We start from the raw sequence: 12,995 nt of genomic DNA on the forward strand, positions 1-12,995 counted from the left end.
GAGTCATGTGAGTTCTTCATATATTCCAGAGATCAAACTCTTATCTGAGGTGTCATTGAAAGACATGCTTTTCCATCTGGTTAGTTCTCTTTTCATTGTAATGTTGTTTTCTTTAGCCATGCAGCTTTTTCATTTGATGAGGTCCCATTTATTCATTTTTTTATGTCCCTTGCTCTAGGGGACATATTGGTGAAAATATTGCTACATGGAATATCTGAGATTTTCCTGCCTATGTTTTCCTCTAGAACTTTTATGGTATCATGACTTATATTTAGATCTTTTATCCATCTTGAGTTTATTTTTGTGTATGGTATAAGTTGGTGATCAAGTTTCATTTTTTTGCATGTACTTGTCCAGAGCTTCCAACACCATTTGTTGAAGAGGTTATTTTTTTTTTAAAAAAATTTATTTATTTATTTTTAGAGAGAGGGGAAGAGAAGGAGAAAGAGTGAGAGAGAAACATCAGGGTTTGGTTGCCTCTCATATATCCCCTACTGGGGATCTGGCCTGCACCCAGGCATGTGCCCTGACTGGGAATTGAACCGGCAACCCTTTGCTTTACAGGCCTGTGCTCAATCTGCTGAGCTACACTTGCCAGGGCTGAAGAGGTTATTTTTATTTCATTTTATGTTTCTGCCTCCTTTGTCAAATATTAATTGACTACAGAGACTTGGGTTTATTTCTGGGCTCTCTATTCTGTTCCATTGATCTATGTGTCTATTCTTATGCCAGTACCAGACTGTCTTGATTATTGTGGCCTTGTAATATAGTTTCATGCCCGGTATGGTAATCCCACCTACTTTGTTCTTCTTTCTCAAAATTACTGCAGCTATTTAGGGTCTTTTATGGTTGCATATAAGTTTTTGAAATGTTTGTTCTATATCTGTGCAATATGTCATTGATATTTTAATAGAGATTCCATTGAATCTATAAATTACTTTGGGTAGTATACACATTTTGAGGATGTTAATTCTTCCAATCCATCAACATGGTATGTGCTTTTGTTTAAGTATGTCTTCCTTACTTTCTTTCTTCAGTGTTGGGGAGTTTTCTGAGTATAGGTCTTTTATTTCCTTGGTTAGACTTATTTGAGGTATTTTATTTTTCTTGTTGATATAACAGATAGGTTTTTTTCCTGACAATCATGATAATTTTAAATGTTTTACAATTCTTTTTACATTTTAAATTGTTTTTCAGGTACAGTTGTCTTTCTTTCCCCTGCACCACTCCTTTCACCCCAGCTGTCTCCACTTCCACCCTTGATCCTACCCGCCTTTGATTTTGTCCATGTGTCCTTTATACGTGCTCCTAAAAACCCTTCCTCCTTTACCCCTATTATCCCCTCCATCTCTCCTCTGGTTACAGTTAGTTTTTCCTTAATTTCAATGTCTCTGATTATATTTTGCTTGCTTGTTTGTTTTGTTGATGAAGTTCCACTTATAGGTAAGGTCATATGGTATTTGTCTTTCACCAAAGTTAAATAAAGACATTCCAGTTAACTAAAAATTGAGAGAATTTGTTAGTGGCATACCAGCTTTACAGGAAATACAAAAGGAAATTCTTTAGACTGGAAGGAAGTAACATCAGTCAATATTTCAAATCAAAATATAAAGCAAGGAGCTACAGTAAAAATTATCATGAATTTCCCTTTGTATTTCTTACAAAACTGGTATGCCATTAACAAATTCAATTTTTAGTTAACTGGTATGTCTATTTCATTTTCACTTTTGGGACAAAGTTTTGGTGCATATGGGAATCTTGGTGGACAAATTATTTTCTCCAGCACTTTCAATATGTCATCCCACCACCTTCTGGTCTCTATTATTTTAGATAAGGAATTAGCTGTTAGTCTTATTGAAGTATATACAAAGTGGCTGTTCTTATGCTGCTTTCAAAATTTTCTTTTTTGTCTTTGGCTTCAACATCTTGTGTATGATGTCTATGGGTACTGATATCTTTCTATTTATCCTACTTGTAGTTTGCTGTGCTTATTGGATGTATGAGTTAATATATTACATCAAATGTCTGACTTTTCAGCCATTATTTCTTCAAAATACATTTACTGCTTCTCTCTCTGCCGTTTTCTGGCACTCTCAGTATATGTACCCTGTGGAGTTAATAGTGTTACAATGTGTTAATTGACATATACATTATATTAGTTTCAGGCATATAACATACTAATTCAATATTTATATACATTGTGAAATGATCCCAATAATCTAGTTAACATCTGTCACCATAAGTAGTTATAAATTTTTTTCATGATGAAAACTTTAAGATGTACTCTGAGTAATATTCAAATATGCTGTACAGTGTTGTTGATTGTAGTCACCATGCTGTACATGACATCCCATGATGTTTTAAAAATATTTTATGTATGTGTGTGTTTTAGAGAGGGGAAGGGAGGAAGAGAGAAACATCAATGTGTGGTTGCCTCTTGCATGCCCCCTACTGGGGACCTAGCCTGCAACCCAGTTATGTGCCCTGACTGGGAATCAAACCAGCGACCCTTTAATTTAAAGGCCTGTGCTCAATCCACTGAGACCTACCAGCCAGAGCCCATGATGTATTTATTTATAACAGGAAGTTTGTACCCTTTGACTCCCTTTACCTGTTTTGCTCATCCCTCACCCCGTACCTCTAGCAGCCACCAATGTGTTCTTTGTATCTGTGTGCTTGGTTTGGGTTGTTTTTTTTTGCTTTTAGATGCCACCTATAAGTGAGATCATAGGGTGTTTGTCTTTCTTTGATTTATTTCACTTAGAACAGTGCCCTCAAGGTGTGTCCATGTTGTTGCAAATGGCAAGATTTTACTCTTTTTTAAATATATTTTATTGATTATACCATTACATTTGTTCTATTCCCCCCTTCATTCCCCTCCACCCTGCACACCCCTCCCCCACCCTTCCCCTCCTTTAGTTTATGACCACATGTCTCAAGTTTTTTAGATTCTATATTTCCCCTACTATTCTTGCCCTCCCTCCTGTCTATTTTTTACCTATCGTCTATGCTACTTATTTTCTGTACCTTCTCCCCCCTTCTCCTCCTCCCACTCCCCTGTTGCTAACCCTCCATGTGTTCTTCATTTCTATGGTTCCACTCCTGATCTAGCTGTCCTCTTGGTTTGTTTTTGTTTTAGGTGTGGTTGTTAATAACTGTGAGTTTGCTGTCCTTTCACTGTTTCTATTTTTTCATCTTCTTTTTCATATATAAGTCCCTTTAACATTTCATATAATAAGGGCTGGTGATGATGAACTCCTTGAACTTGACCTTATCTGAGAAGCACTTTATCTGTCCTTCCATTCTAAATGAAAGCTTTGCTGGATAAAGCAGTCTTGGCTGCAGGTCTTTGGATTTCATGACTTGGAATACTTCTTTCTAGCCCCTTCTTGCCTGGAAGGTCTCTTTTGAGAAATCCACTGACAGTCTGATGGGTACTCCTTTGTAGGTGACTGTCCCCTTATCTCTTGCTACTTCTAGGATTCTCTCCTTCATTTTGGTCTTGGCTAATGTAATTATGATGTGCCTTGGTGTGTTCCTTCTTGGGTCCACCTTCTTTGGGACTCTCTGAGCTTCCTGGATTTCCTGGAAGTCTATTTCCTTTGCCAGATTGGGGAAGTTCTCCTTTATGATTTGTTCGAATAAGTTTTCCATGCGTGGCTGTTTCTTTTCCCCTTCTGGTACCCCTATAATTCAGATGTTGGAACGTTTAAAGATGTCCTGGAGGTTCCTAAGCCTCTCCTCATTTTTTTGAATTCTTGTAACTTCACTTTTTCCTGGTTGATCATTACTTTCTTCCTCTGGTGCACCCCCTTGATTTGAGTCCTGGTTTCCTTTCCATCACTCTTGGTTTCCTATGCATTTCCCTTCATTTCAATTAGTTTAGCCTTCATATGTTCCTCTAATTTGTGGCTAAAATCAACCAGTTCTGTGAGCATATTGATCACCAGTGTCTTAAATTTTGCATCTGAGAGGTTCGCTATTTCCTGGTCACTTAGTGGTATTGGCTCTGGGGCTTTGAGTTCTTCTTGAGCCATAATTTGGACTGTTCGTGCCTGTTACATACGAGGAGCAGAGCTGTGAGTGTTCACCAGGGCTGGGCGACCCAGTCGTTGGGTTGTGATGCTGTATGTGGGGGTGGGGCCAAAGGAAAGCAATGGCAGGCACCCTTTGCTGCCTCCTGTCGCCACCATGGGCCCTGTGATTCATCCCACTTCATGCGAATCAGCCTCGCGATTCATCCCACTGCTCTCGAATGTGAGACCACAGTCAGCCGCTGCTGGGTTCGTTGCTGGGGGCTGCGTGGTCCGTCTCACTGCTCACTCCCAATGTCCTGAGCCCTCAGTGGGTCCGCCCGATGCTACCATGCTACCGTGGATGTCTGGGCGCCTGGGGTGGGGGGATCTTTCCTGCCCAACGCTGCTCTGATGCTAGCTCCGCCCCTCTTACTGGTCTGGTAGAACGGTTCGTTGTTGTTGGACTTCTGTGTAGTTCAATTTTCTGTTCTTTGACTGTGTCTTTGTTCTCCAAACCTTTGTGGTATTCAAATTTAGTTGTGGGAGAAGGCACAGTGTTTCCACCTATGCCTCCATCTTGGCGGAAGTCCAAGATTTTATTCTTTTTTTATAGCTGAATAATGTCCCATTGTATGTGTCTGTTTATGTATCACATTTTTTTTAAATCCTTACCTGAGGACACCTTTTTTCATTGTGTTTTTTTAGAGAGAGAGGAAAGGGGTGGGGTGGCGGGGAGAGAGAGAGGAGGGAAACATTGATTGGTTGCTTCTTGTATGTGCCCTGACTGGAAATGGAACCCGTAGCCTTTGTGGTGTATGGGATAACAATACAGCCAACTGAACCATACCAGCCAAGGCTGTATCATATTTTCTCTATTCACTTATCCACTGATGAGAAGGCTCACTTTTCAGCTGAGAAATGTGTTTGTTTCCCACATCTTGGCTATTGTAATAATGGTGCAATGAGCATGAGTGCATATATCTTTTTGAGTCAGTGTTTTCATTTTCTTCAGATGAATACCCAGAAGTACAGTTTCTAGATTATATAATAGTTTTTTTTAAATTTTTTGAGGAACCTCCATACTGTTTTTCATAGTTGGCTGTGCCAATCTACTACCTCTCCTACAACATTACACAAGTGTTCCCTTTTCTTCACATCCTTGATAACACTTGTGACATTGTCTTTGTATACGTTTAAATATTTTAAAATTATTTCATTGTTGTTCAATTTCATTTGTCTGTGTTTACTCCCCACCACTCCCCCCGACCCCAGCCAAACCCTTCTCCCTCCCTTGCTTCCACCCACCCCTTAGTTTTGTCCATGTGACCTTTATAGTTGTTCCTGAAAACCCTTCCCCTCTTTCCCCCATTATCCCCTCCAACCTTCCCTCTGGTTACTGTCAGATTGTTCTTAATTTCAATGTCTCTGGTTATATTTTATTTGCTTTTTTTTTTTTTTTGGTGATTAGGTTCCAGTTAAAGGTGAGATCATATGGTATTTGTCCCTCACCACCTGGCTTATTTCACTTAGCATAATGTTCTCCAGTTCCATCCATGCTGTTGTGAAGAGTAGGAACCCCTTCTTTCTCTCTGCTGCATAGTATTCCATTGTGTAAATGTACCATAGTCTTTTTGATATAGCCTTTTTAACCAGTGTGAGGTGACATCTCATTGTGTTTTAGATTTGCATTTCCTTGATGTTAAGTACCTTTTCATGTATCTATTGGCTATGTATGTCTTTGGAAAAATGTCTGTTCAGATCTTCTGCCCATTTTTAAATCAGATTGCTTCAGTTTTTTGCTGTTGAGTTGTATGAGTTCTTTAAATGTTTTGGATAATAACCTCTTATATATGATTTGCAAATATTCTCCTCAATTCAGTAGGTTGCCTTTACATTTTATTAATGGCTTTCTTTGTTGTGCAGAAATTTGGGGGGCATTAAATTTTGTGTTGCTGTACCTACAGGAAATTTTTCATCTTATACAATTTAGAAAATGAAAACCAAATCTCAAGCAGCTTCAATAAACAAGATAAAATATATAAATTCCCACTTTTGTCCTTCAGGAAATGAGAAATTATTATTTTATGTTTATTTTGCTTTTGGAGGTAATGTTAATTATATGTATGGTAACACTGAGCTGGTATCTATTTAGACAAGACAAATACAGTGTTCTGTTTCAAAGATTTAAGAAAAAATTCATCTTCTGTTTGCTGCCAACTTATTTGTGTTTGGTTGGTTGGATTTATGCCAGTTTCATCTCAGTAGAAAACAGACATTATAGTGATTATTAATGGATTTGCATCATCTCTTAGGCTAAGGCATCTGATATAATACAGATGTCATTTTCTAATATTCTGAAATGGAAGCCTCCAGACTCCTTGATATAATAGAAATGTCTTCATAAGTTTTCTTAACAACTGCAGATTCCCAGAGTGCTACTAAAGCGGCAGTTTTTTATGATGTTTCCATCAAAGTCAGAGCAATTGGAAGTAAGCCTAGCTCAAGGACAGTTAATTAACTCTGTCTGTGCATGTGTATAATTCAGGATAACAGTTCCAGACAAAATAGGCCTATGGTTTACTTCTTTTTTTTATTTCATATCTTTATTGCTGTTCAAGTACAGTTGTCTCCATTTCCCCTCACCACTACTCTGTCACCCCAGCCATCCCCACTTCCCTTGATCCCTCTCCGCCTTTGGTTTTGTCCATGGGTTCTTTGTGCCTGTTCCTGAAGACCCTCCCTGCCAGTTCCCCCCACCTCCCCTCTAGTTACTGTCAGTTTGTTCTTTATTTCAATGTATTTACTTCTGATGAGAGTAATAGAGAAAATCAGGAACATGTCTTATGGTTGTCTTGTTTCTGTCTTTATTCTCTGAGGAAAATGTGTTTTTAAGGTATAATTGACATAACATTGTATCAGTTCCAGATATACAACACAATGATTTGATGCTTGCATATATTGCAAAGAAAAGTGTTATCTGTATTTAAGTATAAGCTTAAGTTGGCATTTATTTTTGTAGTGTTTTTTCCTATTCTTTCAGTGGGCTGTGGGCAACACTTTCACCAATTCCACCTCAAGCACCAGTGACTTTAATAGATGTTCAATAAATATTTGTTGAATAAACACATGAGAAAAACCAAACTCATCAGGGTGAAAGTTTCTCCTTACTACTTTTCTGTAACCCCAAGAACTCACTGGACTTGCATTCTAGGGCAGCCCATCTTAACACAGTCTCCAGACGTGCATGAAACAGCTTTAACATACAGGCCTATCCATTGGCAAATGGACTCTGCTCTACTGAGGGATTCTCTTTAGTTACATTTTTGAAACATGGCCCACTTCTCTCCAGCTTCTAAAAATGTATAACTAAATAAAACATAGTTTTACTAACTCTATATAATGATTTGTATAATCATTTCTTCATTAAAGAAAAGGAAGAAAGAGGGTCTTTGCACAAATGAGTTGAAGGCACATCTGAAGAAGGTGGTCACAGGCAGGAAACAATTAAAGAACTCTAACTTAGAAGCCTAGAGTTGTGAAAATCAATAATCAAGTTAATCTGGAATGAAACAAGTCCCTTGGACCATTTTCAGGACTTCTATTTGGATGAAGACAGTCAATCCTGGGTTTTGTAGATATTAGTGCAAGGACTTGATTGCCTCTATTAAATGAAACCCATATTAAATGCTTAAAAACCCTTATGTATGTTTAAAACCCACATAAATGTATGTTTTATGTATCTACAAGACCCCAAAAACTTTCTATTTCTTACTTCAAAAAAGCCCATGTGTAAAAACAAATTCTAAACTGTATTTGTGACCACAACTTCACATCTGCTCCAGAAAAAAGAAAAAAGATTTTTTCTTTCATTACGTATCTTTGTTGAACTATGGGTATTGCTCTAACTAGTGTGCATTTGACTATTGCAGCCCCCATTATAACATTTTTCAAATCTCTCTGATTATCTACAGACCTGTGTTATTTGTGAGGTTTGAACTATTTGGTAACAAGCGTCTTCAGTGAATAGATAAAAAGATAAATGACCTCAGGTTTTCCCCAAGTCCCCATCTGGCATTGGGTTAGCCTTCAGAGGTTTTGAAATAAACACCTAGGATGGGGAAAGTGGGTAATGCATACATGAAGCAATAGAATAGTATCTTCCTTGATAGCAAAGAATGGCAGATTTGTACAGGTTAATTCTTGAGAGGGGATGAATAGGAATAGTCTATTAGAGGAGCTTCTGCAGATCAGCCAAACCAGACAGGGCAGACTGTTGTCCCTCTGGATGCCTCTCTGTGCTATTCTCTTCAGGAACTGTTGCCCACTGTTTTGGAGCTCCCTGGAGTGAAATAAAGCAGACATCTCTGCATTCCACAATGGAAAATACTTTTCCTTTTTTTTCTGGCAAACAATGTCTTTGTGCCCATGATCTCACAGGATCATAGACCTGATATCTGATATGCCAGGTACATTGAGGAAGGCTGGCAGAAAGTCCGCTTTAGGGATGAGGGAAGAAGTATTTGGTCCCAATGTTCTGTATTTAATCTTAGAACAATCTAGGAATAAATAAATAATAAAAGCTTAGCAATACCTTATAGAATGTATTTTTTTAGTTCAGTTTTATTTTTATTTATGTTATTAACCCTTTTTTCATAGGGGGTTAATAGTAAAACCAGTGGTGGATAGTAGTTTAGGCCACCAGAAAGAACAATGCATTCCTAAGATAACAGATGATTGCCAGCCAGCTATCACATTCTGTATGTTCTTTAACCTCTTTCCTAGGGACATGAGTATATCTTTGGGTTGCATTTCCACTTTTCTTGGTAGTCAGCCAAGCCTGAGGCTTCAGAGAGTTAAATAGAGTCCAATATTTCCCAGCAATATTTCTTTGCTGCTGGAGCTATATTGCATCTAAAGTGAGTTTCCCCTGCAACTGTCTTTTCCCTATTGGTAGGTGTTACCACATTGTCCTATCAAGTGTCCAAATATGTGTGACTTTCTTTTGGGCTTTGCATTGCACTACTTTTCTATCTGGCAAGTACCTCATTGTTTTAATTACCGTAGCTTTATAATGAAATCTTGCTATCCACTAGAGCAAGTCCTTTTGTGTTATGGTTGTTCTTCAAAAGTACTGTGGGAGAAAATGGTGGCGGAGTAGGATGGAGGGACTCCAGTTCTCGTACCCCTGGGAGAAAATCCTGGTAGATTTACTGAAGAACAGCGCAATCAATTCCCCAACCAACAATTCCCCAGCATTTATGAAAATAAGAGACCAGAGATAGTGATGAACCAGACAGCAACAGGTCGTTGGGGTCTCAGGGACGCGAGTAAGGACCGAGGCAGCCAGGCCTGCAGCAGCCACTGGCCGGTGCATTAAGACCTCGGAGCCGCGGCTGTGCAGCAGTCGGAACCCAGAGGCTTCCTTCCGTCTGTGCCCAGCAACAGGGGCATCTGCCACGGAGAACTCATCAGGAGCCCAGCAACCTGAGTAAAGTCAAGGGCAGTGGCGGCGGCGGCGGTGGTGGCAGTGGCAGCGGCGGGACGGCAGCCATTGGCCATTGCGTAAAGACCTTGGAGCCACGGCTGCCGCAGAGGTCGGGGCCCAGAGGCTTCTGCCTGCGCCCAGCGACAGGGGCGTCTGCCACGGAGAACTTATTGGGAGCCGGCAACCCTGAGTAAAGTCAAGGGCAGCAGCAGTGGTGGAGGTGGCGTTGGCGGGACGGCAGCCATTGGCCAGCGCGTAAAGACCTTGGATCTGCGGCTGCTGCAGCGGTCGGGGCCCAGAGGCTTCTGCCTGGGCCCAATGACAGGGGCATCTGCCACAGAGGACTCATTGGGACCCCGGCACCTGTGAGTAAAGACAAAAGCGGCAGCAGCAGGGCCGGCTGCCCTCGGGAGCCAGGCTCCCCAGAGTAGAGTCAAAAGTAGCAGCTGCGGGACCAGCAGCCATTGACTGGCGTGTAAAGACCTCGGAGCTGCCACCGCCACAGCTTCCAGGGCCCAGAGGCTTCTGTCTACGGCCAGCGTCCAGGTGTCTGCCACAGAGGACTCATTGGGAGCCCAGCACCTGTGAGTAAAGACAAAAGGGGCAGCGGCAGGGCCGGCTGCCCTCGGCCAGCCCAAAACGCCTCGAAGCCACCACTACTGCTGCATTAGGGGGGTAGAGGCTTCCATCTGTGGCCAGTGCCACGGAGGACTCAGAGGGAGCCCAGCACCCAGTGGAGCATTGGGCCACCTGTGGGGTCCTTGGAAGAGCTGGCTCCCTCCCTCACCATCTAGGCGGGGCTGGGTGGCAGAGACCTCTCTGCCTAGGTGTGCAGGGAAGGTGGCAAGGACAGGGAGCCATGTTCAGTTGCGATCTCTGTGGTCGTCAGCCCACCAGCCTGCCAGCCCAGGAAATTTGAGAGGAGCATTGTCCTAACCACTCAGGTTGGGGATTGGGCTGGGCTGAGAGGCACGCTTTCTAGAGAAGTTTTTACTGGAAAGTGGACTGAGGTATTCTCCTGTGAAGGCAGCTTGACTTGCTTCTCACCCAGCCACAGGACTGGGAAGGACCAGTACCAGATCCAGTGGGACCCTCGCAGCCTGTCGGGTGGGCGGGCGCCCGCACCCCAGTCTGGTAGCCTGGCTGGTGGGCAGGTGTGTGCCTGGGCCTACAACCCAGCCCACAGAGGGGTCCTGCCGAAACCAGAAAAACCGGATTGGACAGTTTGAAACCAACAAGGAAGGAGGTTGTTTTTGTTTTGTTTTGTGTTAACTTTTTAAAAACTTTTTTCAGTAATCATATATATTTTTTTAATTTTATTGTTGCTGTATCTTTCAGTACTCTGTTCCTCTCCCCTGTTCCTCCTCTGTTCCTCATGTCAGATGAAAGAGAGGCAAGTCAGCTATCAGATATTGAATTCAAAGTACTAGTTATCAGGGAATTCAAAGAGCTCACAATGAGCTACCAGAAACTAGAGGGGAGCTACAATGAACTCACTGCAAACTATATCAACATGAAAAAGGAAATAGAAACCATCAGCAAAGGACAAGAGGAAATGAAGAATACAATTTCGGAACTGAAGAACACAGTAGAAGGAATGAAAAGTAGGATCGATGAGGCAGAAGATCGGATCAGTGAGTTACAAGACAAAGTAGAAAGAATCTCCCAGAAAGAGCAAGAAAGAGAAAAGAGGCTCAGAAAGAATGAGGAGGGATTAAGAGAAATGCAAGACAATATGAAACGTGAAAATATCCGAATAATAGGAATACCAGAAGGAGAAGAAGAAGAAGAAGGGATAGAAAACCTATTTGAAAGAGTAATGATGGAAAATTTGCCTAATTTGATGAGAGAAAAAATCACACGAATCCAGGAATCACAGAGAGTCCCAATCAGGTGGAACTCAAAGAGGCCCACTTCAAGACACATCATCATTAAAATGGCAAAACTCCAAGACAAAGAGAGAATGTTAAAGGCAGCAAGGGAGAAAAAGGAAGTAACATACAAGGGAACCCCAATAAGGCTGGCTACTGACTTCTCAATGGAAACACTCCAAGCAAGAAGAGAATGGCAAGAAATATTCCAAGTAACGAGAACCAGAGGCCTACAACCAAGGCTACTTTACCCAGCAAGGCTCTCAATCAAGATAGAAGGCCAAATAAAGAGCTTCCAAGATAAAAGAAGTCTAAAGGAATACGCCCCCACCAAACCGGCTCTACAAGAAATACTAAAAGGGCTGCTTTAAGGAAAGGAAGGAAAAGAGAGAGATGGAGAGGAACACAGGTACATAAATGACAATGAATAAGTACCTTTCAATAATAACCTTAAACATAAATGGATTAAATGCTCCAATCAAAAGACCTAGAATAGCTGAATGTATAGGAAAGCATGAACCACACATATGCTGCCTACAAGAGACCCACCTCAGGACAAAAGACCATCACAGACTAAAAGTGAAAGGCTGGAAACAAATTTTCCAAGCAAACAGACAACAACAAAAAAAGCTGGGGTAGCAATTCTCATATCGGACAAAATAGACTTCAAAAAAAAGGGCCATAAAGAGAGACCCAGAAGGTCACTTCATAATACTCAAGGGAAGAATCCACCAAGAACACATTAACGTCATAAATATATATGCACCCAACATAGGAGCACCCAAATATATAATGAAAATCTTAGGGGACCTCAAGAAAGATATTGACAGCAACACAATTATAGTAGGGGATTTGAACACCCCACTGTCAAAAATGGACAGATCTTCCAAACAAAATATCAACAAAGATATTGTGGCATGGAAGAATGCCATAGATGAAATGGACTTAACTGATATATATATAGAGAGCCCTCCATCCCAAAGAAGCTAAATACACATTCTTTTCAAATGCACATGGAACATTTTCAAAGATAGACCACATGATAGGACACAAAATGAGCCTCAACAAATTCAAGAAAATTGAAATCATACCAAACATTTTCTCTCACCACAAGGGTCTGAAATTGAAAACCAACCCCAAAGGAAAAAACCCAAAACACCCCAAATCTTGGAGACTGAATGGTATGCTATTAAACAACGAATGGGTTAAGAATGAAATTAGGGAAGAAATCAAAAAGTTTCTGGAAACAAATGAAAATGAACTCACAACAACCCAAAACCTATGGGACACAGTGAAGGCAGTCCTGAGAGGGAAGTGCATAGCCAAACAGGCTTACCTAAAGAAGATAGAAACATTTCAAACAAACAACCTAACCCGACACCTGCAAGAACTCAAGGAACAACAATAAAGACAGCCCAGAGCAAGTAGAAGGAAGGAAATAACCAAGATCAGAGCAGAATTAAATTAAATGACATAGAGACTAAAAGCACAATTCTAAGGATCAATGAATCTAGGAGTTGGTTTTTTGAAAAGATAAACAAAATAGACAAGCTTTTAAGTAGGCTCATTAAGAAAAGAAGAGAGAGGACCCAAATAAACACAATCAGAAATGAAAGAGATGAG

At 40.9% G+C, this 12,995-nt stretch overlaps 1 protein-coding gene across 1 annotated transcript in view; it reads left to right on the top strand.

Moving 5' to 3' along the window:
- The window catches only part of TSGA10 (testis specific 10), a 173,685-nt gene that overhangs the window by 153,003 nt on the left and 7,687 nt on the right, over window positions 1-12,995 (top strand). The window lies entirely within an intron of this gene.

Source organism: Sturnira hondurensis, unplaced genomic scaffold (genome assembly GCF_014824575.4).
Source record: "Sturnira hondurensis isolate 20B ecotype Veracruz unplaced genomic scaffold, ASM1482457v3 Scaffold0009178, whole genome shotgun sequence".
Classification (NCBI taxonomy): Eukaryota; Metazoa; Chordata; class Mammalia; order Chiroptera; family Phyllostomidae; genus Sturnira; species Sturnira hondurensis.